Source organism: Anser cygnoides, chromosome 1, assembly GCF_040182565.1.
Source record: "Anser cygnoides isolate HZ-2024a breed goose chromosome 1, Taihu_goose_T2T_genome, whole genome shotgun sequence".
NCBI lineage: Eukaryota > Metazoa > Chordata > Aves > Anseriformes > Anatidae > Anser > Anser cygnoides.
This window is the reverse complement of record NC_089873.1, coordinates 95,471,990-95,489,745: the sequence shown is the minus strand read 5'-3', so window position 1 is coordinate 95,489,745 and position 17,756 is coordinate 95,471,990. Positions and strand designations below refer to the sequence as shown.

The window sequence follows — 17,756 nt, the reverse complement described above, 5'->3', positions numbered from 1 at the left end:
CTATTATATTTGTTTCTCTAAATCCGGTGTAATTGTTCTGGTTACAGTTATAATGCTACTAGGTCTCACTTAGTCTTTTGGAAATATTTTCACAGCAGTGAGATAACACAAAGTGATTATCAGAAAGGCTTGTGTTTCCCTTTCTAAGAAGGAATAGCTATGAAGGAGCAGCTACTTTATGTTCCAAATGTCTACTCGATCACAACTCTGGAACCCTCCTGAGTTTCTCTTGTGCTGTGCTACCCAGCTTTTCCTTGGCGCAGCTGTAACATGTTCCATCTACACACTGACTTTCTAGCAGTTTAGTTTAGCGGTTTTATTGTTCCCTGTGTCTGAGTTCTAAACAATTTTCCCAACTGGTATTCTCAAAAGGCGAATGTAGCCAAAAAGACAAACCAGTAGGAATACACATTCCTGGTGGTTTCTGTGTAAAATTATTCATTGTTCATTTTAACTCATTCACTGCTTTCAGGGCAAGGAAGAGTGGGTGGCACAGTGTCCAGACACTGGCTCCTGGAGGTAAAACAAACAGTTCTACCCATCTGGAATGCACCGATCCTGTATTTGCACAAGTCCCTGAATGAGGCATCTGGTCCTTGACTGATATTATTTACCATAATACACAAGCAAAACCTGTGTCATATTGGGACATTTGTGAGTGGAGGAAACCAGAAAGATAGAAAAGGAAGAGGAGCACAGTGGTGTGAAATCAAGGGAGAGGCTAGAGGCACATCCTGATTAAAAATCTGGGGAGCGCCAGGCAGAAAAATGAATGAGAATCTGAATCTACAGAGTTGAGATAAGCAAGGTTGTAGTGAAGGTGGTGGAGGGTCAGATATAATATATATCACTTCTTGCACTGAAGGGCCAAACTTGTCTCTGGGTGAAGAGGTATGAGATCCTTATAGAACTTCTGTCGATATCCTGAATTTGTTCTAGGTGTTAGGCTCTTGTGACTGTATTTTGATATCTGAATATATATGCTATGATCAATGTAAATAGGTCTCAAGTCCAAAGATATTTATGTTGGGAATGCATATTAACTCTTAAGATGGACTCAGAGTAATATTCATTTTCTTATTGTGTTTTTCCTTTTCTCTTGATTATGATGAACACTTATTTATTTATTTATTTTTTATTTAATGCATGCAATTCTATTTGTTTTTGTCCTTTTAGAAAAAGGCTTAGAAACCAATTTGGATATCAGTATCAAGTGGCAGAAGTACCTGCATAACCTAGGTGATAAAGGCTTTGAAATTCAGAATGGTCAAGCCATGGGACTGGTTAAATTGCTCTGTTTTCTTACAGCTATCAGGTCCCTGTTGATTAGGGTAATTTCTACATTGTTGCAACTAATTACCAACAAAAGCCATGTTATTTTATTTCTGCTGCACTCAATGCATTTTTACAATTCTTATGTAGAGATGAGTATTCTTCTCTGAAAAGATTAGTGTGGTTTTATTCAGAGGCTACACTAGCAATGGTAACATAGGAATAGGGTCAGCAATGGTAAAAATTATAGCAATAGGGTTATGTAATTAGTTCAGGCACCTTGTGATGGTTCGATTAAATGTTGCAAATAAAATGGAATTCTGTTCATCTAACATCTGGCTTTGTACTTTCTGAAAATCTTGACCTAGATTCCTATAATTAGAGAGTAAATAGATATTTGGTCTCTTATTTAATGACTAATTTAATTCCTCAAGTCCGTATCTAAAGACTGATGACTCACTGTCTCAAAATTGCTGGCCTTTCTGCGGGTCCTTCTTAGAATCAGTGGATGCTTTCTATAAGCTCAGTACCTTCTAAAGATCAAGCTACTTTTTTCTTGGAAACAAAAGCTTAAATGTAAAAGACTATCTGTATGTTGATTTTTATTTACTTATTTAAGCTTCAGGTGCTAAGTGCCACTTTTCAGAAGTGAGTCAATACTCAAGTGAACTCAGTATAAAGTTCTCCATCCTCCATTGGTTGTGCACAGTGATCACATGTCCTGCTGTACGGCAGACTCAAGGGTAACCTTATTTTTTTATACTTCCAGAAGAGGAGAACTAAGCAGTTTTTTTCTTCAGTTCTTTCCTTAAGGGAATCTTAAAGCACTTTCAAATATTAAATAAACTTATTAACAGATAAAATAGATGAAAAGTATTAAACCATAGTAATGATTATTTAAGCACCACTGTGATGTAATTATATGGAAAATTACTGGATAAGACTAGCATGTTAGGTGTAGTCATGTCATTTTTTAGTCACTGCATTGCTTATCTTCCCTAATGAGATTTTCAGTAGATGAAAACTTTACCAAAACCTCTGAGGAAAATTTGATGTAGGTTGTCACATGATTAACTGGATTTCAGGGCACACTTCCAGACTGGAAAGCACGTTCAGTGTGGACACATGGAGTCTTGTTCCTATGACCAGGAGTAACGTCCAACATTTCTAAAACTGTTAGTTCCTATCTACCTTTTAAAAATAGGAATCCTTTCAAGAATACTTACAATGTTCTAGCCCTCTTGCTGCATTCTTACCCTGAAATGTCAAGATTAGTTTGCTCTGAGTTTCCAGTAATTGTCTTGGGGCAGCTTGTGCTTTTAGCACACCCAAAATCCTTATCAGGTATTTGCATTATTTGGTAGTAGGGCTATACATGTAGTGTAGAATAGGACTGTTATTCAGTATATATATATATATACAGTTATTAGTAGGGCATCAACTTCATGAAAGTAGCCTAGACTTGGAGAGATTGTTTTACTATGCTTTTGGGAAGCGTACATGCTCAGTTAAGAACTACTGTATTTAATATGATTCAGCAATGCATCAGAGAGCAAGATAATCACCTGGCAGAATTCAACTAACCTTTTTTTTTCATTGTGGCTCTACATAAGGTTCTATACAAAATCTCCTGAAATATATTAGGATTCATTTGGGAACTCTGAACTCTTCCATGGAGTGGTAGAGTGCCCTAGCACTTTTTTACTGTTTAGCAGATTTGGCAGCTGTCCTACAATAGGATTCCACCAGGCAGCCTTTGCAGCTGTCTTATGGCAGAAGTGTTACTAGAGTATTGATGTACCCCTGTAGCATGTTACAATTGTGAAACAGGTCCCAGATTGCTAGCCGGGCAGTGGTTATGGAAATTGCTATATTTCTACAATCATGTATGCATATTTGCTCTTCAGTCAGTTTTCTATTAAACTAAATTTGTTCCAGCATACGAAGTGCACGGAAAAGAAGAATTATTAACAGAGGTGGCACTATCCTTAAAACACAGGTCAGAACTACAGCTGTATAAATGAGAAGCATTTTACTGTAAATCTTATAAAAGGAGATATGCCAAAATTCCTACATATATTCCAATAAAGGAACTAAGTGATTACTCCCAGTTTGAGTGTAGCTCAGCTAAAATAAATGTGGCTGAATGTGTTGGCAGTGGATGCAAAAGAATCAACCTGAATGAATGGAGAGTTTGCCTCTGAATAAATCATGTTTTGTGTGTCATCACACCAACAGCTCTACTAGCTGGCTACTTGCTGTTTGGCAGTATTATTAAAGGAGAGGCTCTAAACAGTTAAATAGCATGGTGATGGCAGAAAATGAGCTGTCAAGATCAAGGTGTCAACATTGTTGTTCAACGAACCAGATAGAATTAGAGAGACCTCCTAATGTAGAGCAGGATAATATAGGTAATAGTAATCTTGTGAGGTAAAAGTTAACTCTACCAACTTTCGTCTATAATTTAAAAACACTATAATTAAAAAAAAAAGTTTCAAAGTTTTTGTGACATTAGTTAATAGAACAAATATTCTGACCAGCTTACAGGTAAATTTTTGCTAAACTATACCACCCTCATGTAAATGTATTCTTTTTATTTTATTTGATTGTAAGACTAAAGACATGAATATTTCTCTACTTTATAAAAGCAGTATACTTTATTAACCTGTGGTTTCAGGCAACATTCTCTCTTCTGTCACGCTTCTCATCATTGTAAGTTCTATCCAAAGCATTTCCAGCAAACTTGCCTTTTAGACAATTAAATGCAACAGTGCTGTAGTTTTTATAGAGTATTGTCTTTTTCCATAGTAAAGACTCAGACCTAGAGGGGAGAATAAGGGGAGAGAGTGAACAGTTTTCAATTCATTTTCTCCGTGTCACTGAAAATGTCTGATGTCCACTTTCAGATTTGCATCCATAGATTAGGGTTACACAGGTGACCTGGCTGCAGACCGCTGTATGCCAGTCTGATGTAGGACACAAAATCAGGATATATTTTGAAAGTACAGATCTTGCAGTCTAGGTAAGCATACACCTAGGACTAAACGTTAAGTGTGGAAGGAGTACCTGTCTACCTCAACCAATACTTTCACCTGTATGACAAAGTTTATTGTTTAGCACATAAAGTGAAAAAAAATGAAAGAATTGATACAGAACATACTCTAGCCATAACTGATGTCATTCTGCATGCATCTTGCCTGTGCTGATTCTGTTTAGTATTGCGTCCACCAGTGAAAAGGGAATGCAGTCCAAAGCTGCTAGTATTAGGCCAATCCATCCAGCCTACAATTGCTTGCATTGTTTGTGTCGTATATTTTCTGTCTTCCTATGTCTGTGTGTCAGCTCTGGCTCTTTCACTGGGATCTGCTAGCTGACTGCCATGTCAAAACAGAATAAAGATCCTTATTTTTAAGAGACACACTTGGCAATGTTAACTTATACTTTCTAGAAAAACAGCTAGTCTATGATATAGTGTAAGCCAGACTGGACATACAAAAGTTGGGAACTCGCTGACTGGGGGACATTTATGCTGAAAATATGGGAGAGTCTTGTTAGACAGCAAACTGAACAGGAGCCAGCAGTGGGCCCTGGCAGCAAAGAAAGCCAACGCTGTCTTGGGCTGTAGGAGTAGGAGCACAGCCAGTAGCTTGAGGAAAGTGATTATCCCCTTATACTCAGTGCTTAGTAGGCTCCATTTAGAATACAGTGTCTACTTTTAAGCCTCCCAGTGCAAGACAGATACGAAGGAATTGGAGCAAATCTAGAGGGGGACCACTGAGGTGATTCTGGCTGCCGGAGCACTTGCCCGGTGAGGAGAGGCTTCAGGAACATGGCTTGTTCAGCCTGGACAACAATTGCCTTTGAGGGGACTGAACAGCTGCCCCTCAGTACCTGTGGGAGGGTTATTGAGCACGTGGAGTGGGGCTCTTCACAGTGATGCGTGGTGGGAAGACAAGAAACAAAGCAGGTTGCCCAGTGAAGCTGTGAAGGCTCTGTCCTTGGAGGTGTTCAAGAGCCACCTGGATACAACCGGATAAAGCCCTGAGCAGCCTGGTCTGACCTTAAGGCTGACCTTGCTGTAGGCAGGGCATTGGGCTGGAGACCTCCTGAGGTCTCTTCCAAATAAAATGATCCTGTGATCCTATGCTAAAGCAGAACAACATTGAGTCATGTTTCTCATACTGTGGAAGAGTTCAGATGAGCTGTTTTTCAGCTGCATTTAAAAGGTTGGGGCATTGGCCCAGGGGATGATCAAAGCTGATAGTGTCTTTGTTTTAAAATCTAGAGTGTATGTGCATTTCTGAAAAATAACCAAGATTACAAATGAAAGTCTTAACTTTTAACATATGCTTTGGGATTAAATAAGACTTGTCTTCAGTTCCACCAGAATGTGCTTGGTGGCAGTATTATGCATTCTCTGTGTAGGTTTTGAGTATTTTTCTTTTAAATAAGTTTCCTGAGGGTTTATTTAATGAAGCCAAGTGGCACACATTTTGGCCGTAATATGTATTCTTTTAAACCTCTTTGCCAAAAGATTATATATTGTTTTTTTATTTTAGAAAGCTAATTTGTGCTGTTTCAAATGAAATATAGCATCCTTGGAAAAATATATTTCTGATCAAAGGAAATATTTGCCCCAGTGACACCAAGGTTAAAAAGGGAGTGAAACAGAATTTGAGTAAGATGTTGGTGCTTTCTAATTCATCTGTGCTACACAGATCTCATACCTTATTTCATAGATGTTTTGTCCCTACACAATTAGTCTTGAAATAATGAACATTTTTTTGCTACCTTGATTGTATCATTAATACATTTTATCCCCATACAAAAAAAAGTCCTATGGAGACAATTAAATTATCTTCAATAATGTTCAAACTGCTTAGTATTACTATCATTAAACCATAGGAATCTGATCCCAAACATCTTAATAGTTTTTTCTTCAGGACTGAGGAAAAAGTAGATCAATTGCATGTTTGGCCATTGGCAAAATTATTTTAAAAGACAAATGACCGAGATTTTTTTTGGAAACTTAAAATGAGCCTAAATTGTCCTGGAAAGGAAAAGTTTGTAAGGAACACCTAAAACACATTATAGTAACAACTCATACTTTCTTCAAACTGCATCAAATTTTACTGTTGGGGGAGACATAATAATTATCCTAACACCAGAGAATACCGTGTAAAGGAAGCGGGCCAGCTTATTATCTCTGTTGTACCATGGCAAAACAGGAGCTGGGAGCACAGCCATGACTGGTGGTGCTCACACAGATTTAAGTGGACTTGCATTTCCATCCTACAGTCTTTTTTTTTTTTTTTTTAGGCTTCTTTCCTGGCTGTAATAGATCAAAGCACGGCCTATGGCGTATCTAGCAAAGACAGCAGACAGCCTGTCAGCTTGATGCCATCTGCAAGCGTTTCATTGATTCTATTACTTTTACTATAGATAAAGTTGTAAGCAGTCTTGTATCTATTGATCTTTGGTTCTCAGTTCAGTGTTTCCACTACTTTTTTTCTAGTGTAACTATTAAATCATGTGAACTTGTTCCCAGGAACTGTAAACTTAAGTCATGTAAGTTATGAACTGCTACAGGCATCCCATATGCTTCATATGCTTCTTTTTTTTTAGAAAAAAAAAAGTACTTTAATAAATTTCTAAAAGATCAATGAACTCTGGAAGTAAGTACTCTGAGTTCATACTAACACTATGATTAAGAAGACATTTGAGTGATCTGTTTGGCTTGTCTCTCAGATCTTTCACGAAAAACCAATGAAATCATTGCCACTGGGCAGCAACTATATTAAATTCCTGGTATGGATGAAGAAGGTTTTCCTCACTGTATTGGAGGACAGATATCAGACTCAAGTAAATTTCAGTGTTCCTAAGCTTTTTCAAAGTATCAACATATTATCAAGTAAGAATCTTGCTTGCCAGCATGTTCATCATGAGGAGAAAAGGAATAGAGAATGAGTGCTTCATGACACATTGGCATTTGTACATACATTCCCAAAGTAGTACTTTCCCCAAAGAAGAGCAAAAGTGTGGTGTTTCATCAGTAGAAAGCTATTTTCTTCTGAACATTCAAAACACTACTATGAAAGAATGAGCAGAAAGTAATCATTTCTGTGTATTATATTCTGGACAGTCAAATGCATTTTCCTAGAAGTAGGAATTTGATTATGACAACTCCTTGAAGTTCATAATAATCTCTTTGGTTTTATTAACTTGCCTCCTTTTGCATAATGGATAAATTCTCAGTGTGTTCCTCTGCCCCTGTTAAAACTGGAGGAGTTAGATCAATGTTGGCTATTTTTCTTGAAATCGCATTCAAAGCTTTAATAGCCTTTGTTAATGCACTGTAATGCGGTGAGTTACACTAGACAAACCAGTGACAAGAGAGTAAGCTCACTGCCTACTTAACCAAGATCTTTTGCATTTAAGATGATGATGGTTAGTTTAATTTTCATTTGTCTGTCTTGGATAGCCTTAGTGACAATCCACCAACCAACCTGCAGGAAAGATTTTCTTGTTTTCCTCATCTCTGATCTCCTTTTGGCCTGGAAATTAAGAGGAACTTTTATAAATAAGAAGCTTATTGTACATGACTAATCAGCAAATTCTTCTCCTAATGCAGACCAGTTATATTCGTGTCAGAGGGATGAAGCATCCAGAACTGTCATAGCTTTTGTAATAGGAGTATGCTTCCACTGTTCAAGGAGGAGAGTAGTACTGCTAGTACAGACCCTACGTGCCCTCATGGGAGATGCACCGACCTCTGCTCTAAGTCACTGAGCTAACATTGTGGCTTTCTTGTACCAGAATACTTCTAGACTGTTCACCAAACTGCTTATAGCACCATTTCCAAGCCAGAGCTCAATATTATATATATATATATATACTCATTTATAGAGAAGTTGACATTGTTTTATTCCTGTGAGTGCTCGGTTCAGTCTTGTTTATTTTACAGAAGTACAAAAGCTCTGCTAGCTAGGATCTGTCATTCACCCAGCTGCGGCAAGAAAAGGCAGACTGAACTACTGAAGTTTCTTCTCTAAGCATAGCATGTTATGTGAAAGCCTTTCTGCTCCATCCAGATGCACAGGCACTTCGTATCTTAAAGCATTTATTTCTATTTATGTTGGACTGGAAAGAGCGTCCAAGTGTTACTTTTTCTCAAACAGTTTAATGTTTGTATGTTACTGTTAACATTTGAATAAGCACTAAGCCAAAACCATTTTGTTCCACAGAACTCAGATGAAGTTCATGCCAATTAAAGAAGCGTTTACATGTTTATTATTAGTTTTTTAAATGAATGGAATCAGCTCCCTGTAGCTCCGTTGGGCTTCTCAGCAACATTTATAGAGCAATTCTTTCCAGAGATACTTAGAAACGAACTATCAGACATACACCATTGACTATGCAAAGAAGCAAAGAAGTAGACTGTTCTGTAAGTCAGCTGCTGTTTGGCAACTCCTATCTGCATGTTCTTACCCTGCTGCAAAGGTGAGGTAACTCTGGATAGCGAACCTTTCAGGGAAGAGGGATTTGGTGGAAATTGCTGACAAACCTATCTTGTATTTGTGTGTTTGTGCTATTGTCTATCACCATTTACCTGATAAATTGTATCTGACCATTCCAGAGGAATTCTGGGGGTAAATCCTTGTTCAGTTTCTGGTTTGGGTAGCCAACTGAAGTCAGAGATACTTATTTATACCATCTGATTCAGGAACAATGAGAATAGACTTTCTCACAGGATTCTCTGTGCTTTTCTGGTGGCAGAGGAAATACCATGGCTGCAGCCTTTCTCAGGCTTTTATGGTGTGTGGTTTTGGATGGGGAGGACATTGTCACATGTACTTTGTTAATGATTTGGAACCTTCAGCTGCTTTTCTCTATAACCTTTCTTTAAGAACACATTCATATTAGTTTAAGGGTTTTTTTTTGCTTAGTCTTATGGAAGTAAAAAAAATCACAGCAGAGTACTCTTCTGCTGAGCTATTTCTTGTGCTTGCATCTCCAAAGGTAAGCTGCATTGCTGGAAGCATATACATACTGTTTATATACATTCATACTGTTTTCATGCTGGAGAGTTAGGAAATATTTTTTAAATTGCAGTCAGGTTGTCTGAAGCAAATGAATTTTTGATGGCATTTCCATAGTTACAGTAAATAAAGATGTGAAACTGGGATGAAGTTGCAGCTGGCTTGAAAGCTAGGTAAAGCACTTTAATTTTTGGAAGGAAGATTCATCTTTGCACAATTTGTTTAAGGTTGTTTTAAAATTGTTACAGATTTTGTTTTACACTTTCTCTTCTCATTCTTGCTCTCAAATTCACTGCATCTGCCCAGTAAAAACATTTTAATTTTTCATCCCTCTGTAATGCAGGTGGTTAAGTCATACAGTAACAGCAATCACCATTGTATGATAATAGCAAAAAATTATTTTATTCTGTTTTTCATGATGTTCAGTTCAAGACCTCATCCCAGTGAGGTCCAGTTTCCACCAGGCCTTTCCAATCATGTCTCTGTAGGCTAGCTTTATGATTCTGGAACAGCAAATTTAAGGGTGAAGTTCATGGGAACTAGACAAATGGACATGGTCAAAGCTTCTGATTGTTGAATAGTCTACAGAAAGAGATGAGGCAGAACCAATATCAGATTGCACTCCAGAAATTTGCTGATACAATTACTCTTTTCATAACTTCTTTTCCAAGATGACGGCTCACTTCGTTTTTTAATTATCTTGAGGATTTGAATATGGCTGTGCTTCAGAGATGCTGGATTTTTTATATTTTTATTTTTAGAGAGCACTGTGTGCTCATTTGCTGTAGACAGGGTCCTTACAACGGATCTTAGACTGGAGGCTGAATTTGATAATGTTTTTTAAACTTTGCTAACAAATGTATGGACCTCCAATATTAAAAAAAAGAAAAAGTAAAAAGAAAAAAGCAGATCTTGGAGAGGCAGTGTGCGAGCTTATCAATATATTCTCTGTAATCCAATCAGAATCACTGAATAATATTTAGATTCTGTAGTAATTCTGTCAAAAAAAAACAACACACGCACAAAACAAAACAAACAAACTAAAAAAAGCCAACAAACTAACATCAATACATCCATATAATCTTTCTTGTAAGTCAAAACAAAAGTCTTCATGAGCACATCTGAGCTCATGTTACTTCACCATATTTTTCTCCAGACTTGTGAGAAGGAGGAAATAGGAGGGTCCTCAAGAAATTTTTCTTGTTTGACTTGACTTTGGATGGGGAAGGGGAAACAGTGCATCCCAAGTGTGACTGACCGGTGGAGGTACCTCCAGCATACCTGTTAATCTATTTACTTAAAAACAAGAGTCAGAAGCCAGTCATGATCTACAGATTGGCTACTAAGTAAAACAGGAAAGCAGTTATATATGTGTCACTTTAAAATATCTTCACAGCACACACTGGCTACAGAAGGAGGATCAAGGATATCTACTGAACATAAATATTTAACTTCCTCAGTGCCCCAAATAACATTTTGTGGCATATTATTTTCCACATTCCTAAAGACAATTGAGGATAATTTATAATACATGAGGACAGAATCTGAGTTTTTGTAAGAACAAATACAGTTCTTGAGAAGTGTTTACATGTAATTAGTTGATTTAGCAGTGGTATGTGTAAGTGTATGTATTTGGATGTATGCATATTCAGATGTATTTGTCCTATACAGGGTTGAGGCAGTAATGAAAGGGGTGCCTTGCATTTCTTTGATCAATCATTCACTAACTGCCATTCAATAGGTTCCTAAAAATTTGGGCTGAATAAACTGAAGGCATAGATTATGGATATTTGGAGAAAAGATTTCTTTAAACTGAAAAAGACCAATTCTGGCTTTCACTATCTGAATATTTGAGGTACCTTCTCCCTGTTTGTGTTTGTTTGTTCACATAACATAGCGCCTTTACAACATGGCAGTTTCTGCAGGAAGGTGTCCTCCTACACATGCAAAAATATTCATACTTTGCTCCGTGCTGCTGAGTAAGGACTTGCTTCAGGCACCATGATTCTAGAAAGATGTGTAGTAATCAGGGAGAATTCAGAAACAGAGCAAGCAGAATGAGCAGATATGTAACTTCTGACCTACAAGGAAGTTGGAGAATTTGGATTTTCTAGTTGAAAGAGAAAATTTAGGGGGAACACTTAGCAGTCTTCAGAACTATGTAAAAGGGCATTGAAAAGAGGAAGAGGCAAACAAATAAAAAGTCAAAATTTGGAGCAATAAAAAGCAGCATTAGCTATCTTTTTTTTTTTTTTTTCAATTTGCGGAAGGATCTCAGCTAGTCTGTTTGTTTACATTGGAACATTTGTACAGCCAGCTTTAAAGACTTCTGTGTTTCATTGGGAGTTATCCAGACAGTGTGTGAATTGGTATCAAACACTTTAAATGATGGATCACATGCTTTGAATAGCAAGTACTTGAGGCCCTTATTACTGTGGAAAAAATTGTGTGCAGTTCATAAAGTGGAATATAGTCACATAAAATAATGAAATAATTTTGAATACTGTTCAGTGATTGATTCTGACCTTAAATAGGCTAAGTTATTCCTATAAACTGTCCAGCCACATTCAGTATTTATTTTCACTTCTGAATCATTCAGGATTAATGTTTCCAGGTTTTCCCCTATATTATTCAGTCCTTATGTTTCAGATTATTTCCTCTTAGTACTAGCTAGCATTACACTTAAAAATAAATAAATACATCGTTATTTTCTGCTGATGTTTCCAGTCCCTCATGTCTATGTATCTTTCACTCCTTATTCATAGAGCTGTTGATAGTTACAAAGAGTATTGCTTGAAAAAAAGAAAATATAAGACAAAGATATTTCCAAAATCATATCTTAAGGTATTTCAGAAATATTGGCACACTTAAAATGATCTTTCAGTGTCACAGAAATCAGCTCAATCCCAGAAAACTGGAAAACAAATAAAAGATTGCTGCAATTTCTAAATGATTTCTCCCCTACATTTCAGCCTCCATCCTCTTCCTGGAACAATTCAATAGACACTAAGCCCCTGAAATCCAATTAATATCCCTAGTAAACTAATGTAATAGATGTTATGGAAGAAAATTTCTAGACTTCTAGATAATGTTTGATTCTAATGATGATATGTTGCTGCTTTTCATAAAAGAAGAAAACAGGCTCAGTATGTGAGTCCTGTGCTTTCATAAGTAACATGATTACTTTCACTAGATCAGGAGCATACTGTGAAACTAGGGTTTTCCTGTGTGACGTTTACCCAGATTGTGAGGAATACAGGTATAAAGTGGGAATACAGCATCATTACCAGAAGGTAGTAAACAACTAAAAACAAAACAAAACAACTCTATTTCTGAAATACCATCCAGTACTCTGTGATTTTGTAAATAAGTTGCTGCCATTCAGTTATTTTGTATGTGTTTGTGATTGCTTGTAGAGATCTCTTAGCAGATCAATGTAAGTTAGACCATTTTTATTTTCAGTTGAACTGCCCAGTGGTTTATCTGTTTCTTGTCCAGTGGCCAAGGTGTTCAAACATTAGGAGGGGAAACATTAAAAAAATAAATTACAATTTGTTCTCCATTTATGCAATAAATTTAGACATGAGCCTGGAATATATGTCCCAGTTCAGGGTTAGGGTATTTTGAAGTGTATTTGAAGTATCAACTGTATCTGCAATTAAATTTTCTATTCACTTATAATCGATTCTTGGCCATTTTGTTAGGGAGAGGTGGTACCCACTCACAAGAAAATGGATATCAGATGAAATTAGCATAAATACAGTCAAGTGAACAATGCAGAATCTTTGGGCCGTGCATGTTTTCTCTTTTCTCCCCATGGCGGTGGAGTTGTTGTTCACCTGCACTGCAGGAGCTCATCAGAATCCCCCTGGACTAATGGAGGAGCATGGGATGTACAAAGGGACGGCATCTCTGCTTCTGTGGGGCTGAGCCTGTGCCACAGCACCCAGCAGCTGCCTCTGCAAGGGAGTGAAGGGAAGCAAAGGGGAGAGCATCGTGTGCTGTAAGCTTTTCAGGACCAACAACAGGCAAAGGACGAACACAGCTTATTAATGAACATGTGATGGAGATCATAGCTGGAAGTCATAGATCTAGACAAAAGGCTAGAAGGGCAGTTAAATTTCTCTAACAGAAACAATTCTTTCCGGAGTGGAAGAAATTTTCAGTCAAAATACAGGGAGAAGAAGATGGGGAATAAATGGACATAAAAGAATGGAAGCAATGCTAAGTCAAGAGAACAGAATAAATGTTAGGAAAAAGGCTGGTAATTCCAGTTGTCCATCCACCCATTTGTTTTGTCTTATATCTCCCTCTTTATTCTTTCCCTCTGTCGCTTTTGCTCTCATTTTCTTTCTCATGTGCATCACAAAGGTACCTTGTTATGTTAATATTTCTGAAAGCACAAAAGATGTTGCATTTCCTATATGGCACAGCCTGCTTTCAATGATTTTAAGTGATCCCTCACCAGTGACTGCTGTGAATGTTCAAAGGCTTGTTTTGTTTGTTTTTTTCATTGTCTTTGAATTATTTTTTTGGATAACCGTGAAGTACAACCTAACCTAACTTTGACAATCTCTGGAAAAGAAAGTCATCTCTAAAAATTCCCTCTGTTGATGTGGGTCAGATCTGCTTGTACATGTATGGGTATCTGAAGGAGCTTTAATTGCTGTGGAGACCTGCCAGATATTTTACTGGACAACTTGGTCTGTCTGTCAGTGAGCAGATCATCAGGGATCAGGGGGCTTTCTTACTTTTTGTTGTGGACTCAAATGGTTGCTCATCAGAATCTGATGCGTGCAACTGATTTCAAAAAGTAAACTAGCCACTAAGATGTTTTTGCGCTTCTTGTTTTTAACTGATCCCAAATACTGCTATTACAGTCCTGCTATCTTTCTGCAACTTGCTCTCATAAATTTGATATACTTTCCTGTGCTGTGCACAGTGTTCCTACCTGATTAGCCACTTCAAAACTTCCTATAAAGTCAAATTCTATTTTCACCTGTTGCAGACTTCAGTCTAATACTGCAATGCTGCTGTTAGGACTGGCAGAGCTCCGTTTACCCAAGAGAGCTTCTAGCATGTCATGCATGTACTTCTGAAACTGATTTTGGTTTTCCCAAATGCTTTTTAACTCTTAGTGATTACTGTCATAGCCACCCAAAGCATTTGAATTTGAACAGCAACTATGCTTCATAGTTTCTCTGTGGAAAAGACAATGCAGAACAATTAATTTCCCTGTGATGGTCATGATTTTACAGACCTCTACTATGCCCTCTCTCAGGTGTCTCTTTTCTAGACAAAATCTGACTTCAACCTGAAGCTCGTGCTTACGCACAGTGATGTGTTTGGAAGCCTGCCTTAAGGTAGGGTGCTAGCTGACAGAACAAGCACTGAGTCAACTAATTCATCTGAATAGAAGCTTGTATGTTACTGAAAGGGTTTGTAAAGCTAAGAAAGCAAACAAACAAACAAACAAACAACCTCAGGGCAGGACAGCCATTCCTGACCATTGGCAGTCAGAAGGAATAGTACACTAGAAAGTTTATAATAAAAATAAGCATACAAAAAAATACACACATGCAAGCACTTAGTGTAAGAAAAGCCTTGGCAAAAATCCTAAAAATGTGTTTATGGAATCGTTACAGTAATGAAAATGTCACTGAAAATACGGTTAAGTCAGTGAGTATTTATGAGAGAGAAAACCACATGGGCTCCTGTCTGTTTTGGGCATTTGCGGAGTTTCTGTCATAGCTGTAGTGCAGTTATACCTAGACATGGATGCTCACTGCTAAGTCTGAACCACAAAATTGAGCATGTAAGGGAATGGTATTTAGGGGCAAAATAATATTGTTAGTAAGGGAGAATGACATAATATCGTGGCACAGTTACAAAATAAACAGCATTTTACACTTCTTTGAGTGTACCCTGGCTTCTCACTGAGCCTTGCTGTGGACAGAACCACGTGTCCCAGTCGCTCTGGGACTGGGGATAGCAGGGCAGCCTTTCCCTGCCCTTGTTTCCCAGCTGTAGTGGCTCGTTCAGTTTGGCACTTGCAAGTCCCTCTTTCATGGGAGGATGTAGGCCTGTATCACCTTTAGGGGCTTGAAAATGGTCTGTTTTATTCGTTTGACATGTATAGGAAAAGGAGACAAAAAGTTAGAAGCTCATCTGCCTTAGTCTGTCCTGTGTCTTCAGCTGTCCTTGCTTGTGCTGTAAATTCCTCTCACCTTGGACATTATGATGTGGACTGTGCTCTTCCTGTCTATTTACATCTCTGCGACTCTGATTCCCTCATCTGTGCTGGGCTGTGTTTTCCCTAGCCCCAGTACCACAAATTAGTACCATTGGGGGTTGGACCTGATGATCTCTTGAGGTCTCTTCCAACCCCTAAAATTCTGTGATTCTGTGAAATTGCTCTAAATGGCTGGAAGGAAAAGATCACCTTTTCCTTGCGTCTGAAAGCCGCAAGTGCCACCAAGAGAAAGCCTCAGGATTATCCATCTTGCAGAAACACTGGGTAGTCACTCTGTCTTTTAGTTAAGAAATATACAGCTTCTGCACTTTTTCCCTCATTGGTCAGAAATAGCTTACAAAGGAGGGTTTTCCAGGCAGCGTTTATAAAACACTGGAGAGGGCTGAGTGGCACTTGAATCTTTAGATGGTTCTTGAAAGTTGTTATCTTTCTTTTGCACAGTCAAGGTACATTTGAATTACGCTGTATGTGGCTGTAGCTGAAGCTCAGTGCTACGTGTGCTGGGGCAGAGATGTGTTATAAGGCCTGTGTTCAGGCTAGGGACTTGCATCCTTTTCAGCAGCATGCCATTTTTTTTAAAGGTGGATTGGTCAGATTGTAGAACTTCCTTCTCTTGTCAGATAGAATGGCAATATGGTGATGGATGCAGAAGAGGTCTGTTTCGATGGGCATTTTCTGTCTTCTTGATAGCTGGATGTTAACGTGGACCGTTCCCATGCACAGTAAACCCCCCTGTGAATGAAAACATCTGCAACGTTAATACCAAATTATATATACAGGAGTGACGTGGTAGGTGCTAAACTGTCTGTGATAGATGAGTTGCAGTCTGGATTGCTTGGTGATTATCTCCAAAAGCTGTGCTTCCTCTCATGAGAGAAAACCCTATGGATTCTTAGATAATAAAAATAAAAGGTCATTATTAGAGTTTGTCTTCCAACCCGGATTTTGAAGATATGACTGTGTGCAAGAAAAGGGGAGGGAAAGCAATCTTTTTTCTAAGTGACAAGTGACAACACCTCTTTTTTTTTTCAGTCCCATTTCCCAGGGTTGTCTTGTCCAAGTGGCCTCGCACTTTCCCAAAATATTTTCCTCTGGCTACAGACCAAATGCAAGGACATTAGGCAAAAAATGTTTCTTTATAAAAATACTGAAAGGGTATCTGTTGAGAAAGGGAAAAGATTTTCAGGCTAATCATGATAAAAACCGAATGATATATAATATCATTGATTTAGCTCCCAGGGCTAAAAATTATGTTACAAACATGTGATTTTTGTATGGGTGCTCTAGATTTTTCTTTCTGTGTAGTTGTTCATATATATACAGTACGTGGGAATGTCAGATACAAAAACTTCAGTGATATGACAGACTTTTTCCCAGCTGAATTCTGGCAGGGCTCTCTCTTCTCCCCAATAGCAGGGCTGCTCCCCAAGGCTGCTGGTGGAGGGAGGTGGCACTGGCTGGGGCTCGCTGGCACCGTAGCTCTTACACACGTGGAAACAGCAGCAGGTCCAATAAACAGCACAGGGTAGTATAAACCTTTCCTCCCAGAGTTTTGATGGCTCTTTTGGCTAGCTGACAGAAAAGTCAAATTCAAAGGCCTTCAATGGGCATAGGTTGCTTATTGCAGAAGCTTCCCCAATAGCTGCATCCTCAGAATGGACATGTGCCAGTGGCAAAGGTGAGATTTTTTTCCAATTTTTATTAATTTATTTCACAATAATGCCTAGATTCCTTAAGCAAAATCTAGCACTCTTCTTTCTTGGCCTTGTACAAAAAAAAAACACAAAAACATACAAAAAAAAAAACATGTAACAATCCATCCCCTGGGAAGTTTAAAATCATGACAGATTTAGTAATCTAAATGTCGAAGAGCATAGAAATTGCACTCTTTTCCTTGAGAGATTTGCTGCAGAATGAAATAAAACACCTCCCTCCCAGGCACTATTTTTTTTTTGCAGTTGGGGAAGAGTGAGGGGAAAGATCCAGTTAGACAGACAGAAAAAGCAGCTTATTGCTAGCTACTGGTGGAAATGAAGAAGAGTGACAGCATTTAGGGACTTCTCTTAATAAAATACTGGCTGGTGATGAAGTTTCGTGTCACTGGACTATGTGTCCATATCAGCAGCGTTAATCTTAAAAGATGGGAGCAAAACTACCCTTCGAGTCAGTTGCTGACTCTCAAGTGGAAGCTT

General features: G+C 38.1%; 1 long non-coding RNA gene across 1 annotated transcript in view; it reads left to right on the top strand.

Annotated features, from left to right (window-relative positions):
* Nucleotides 1-17,756, top strand: part of LOC106038484 (uncharacterized) — a 182,683-nt gene that overhangs the window by 19,974 nt on the left and 144,953 nt on the right. The gene's annotated exons all lie outside the window — the stretch shown is intronic.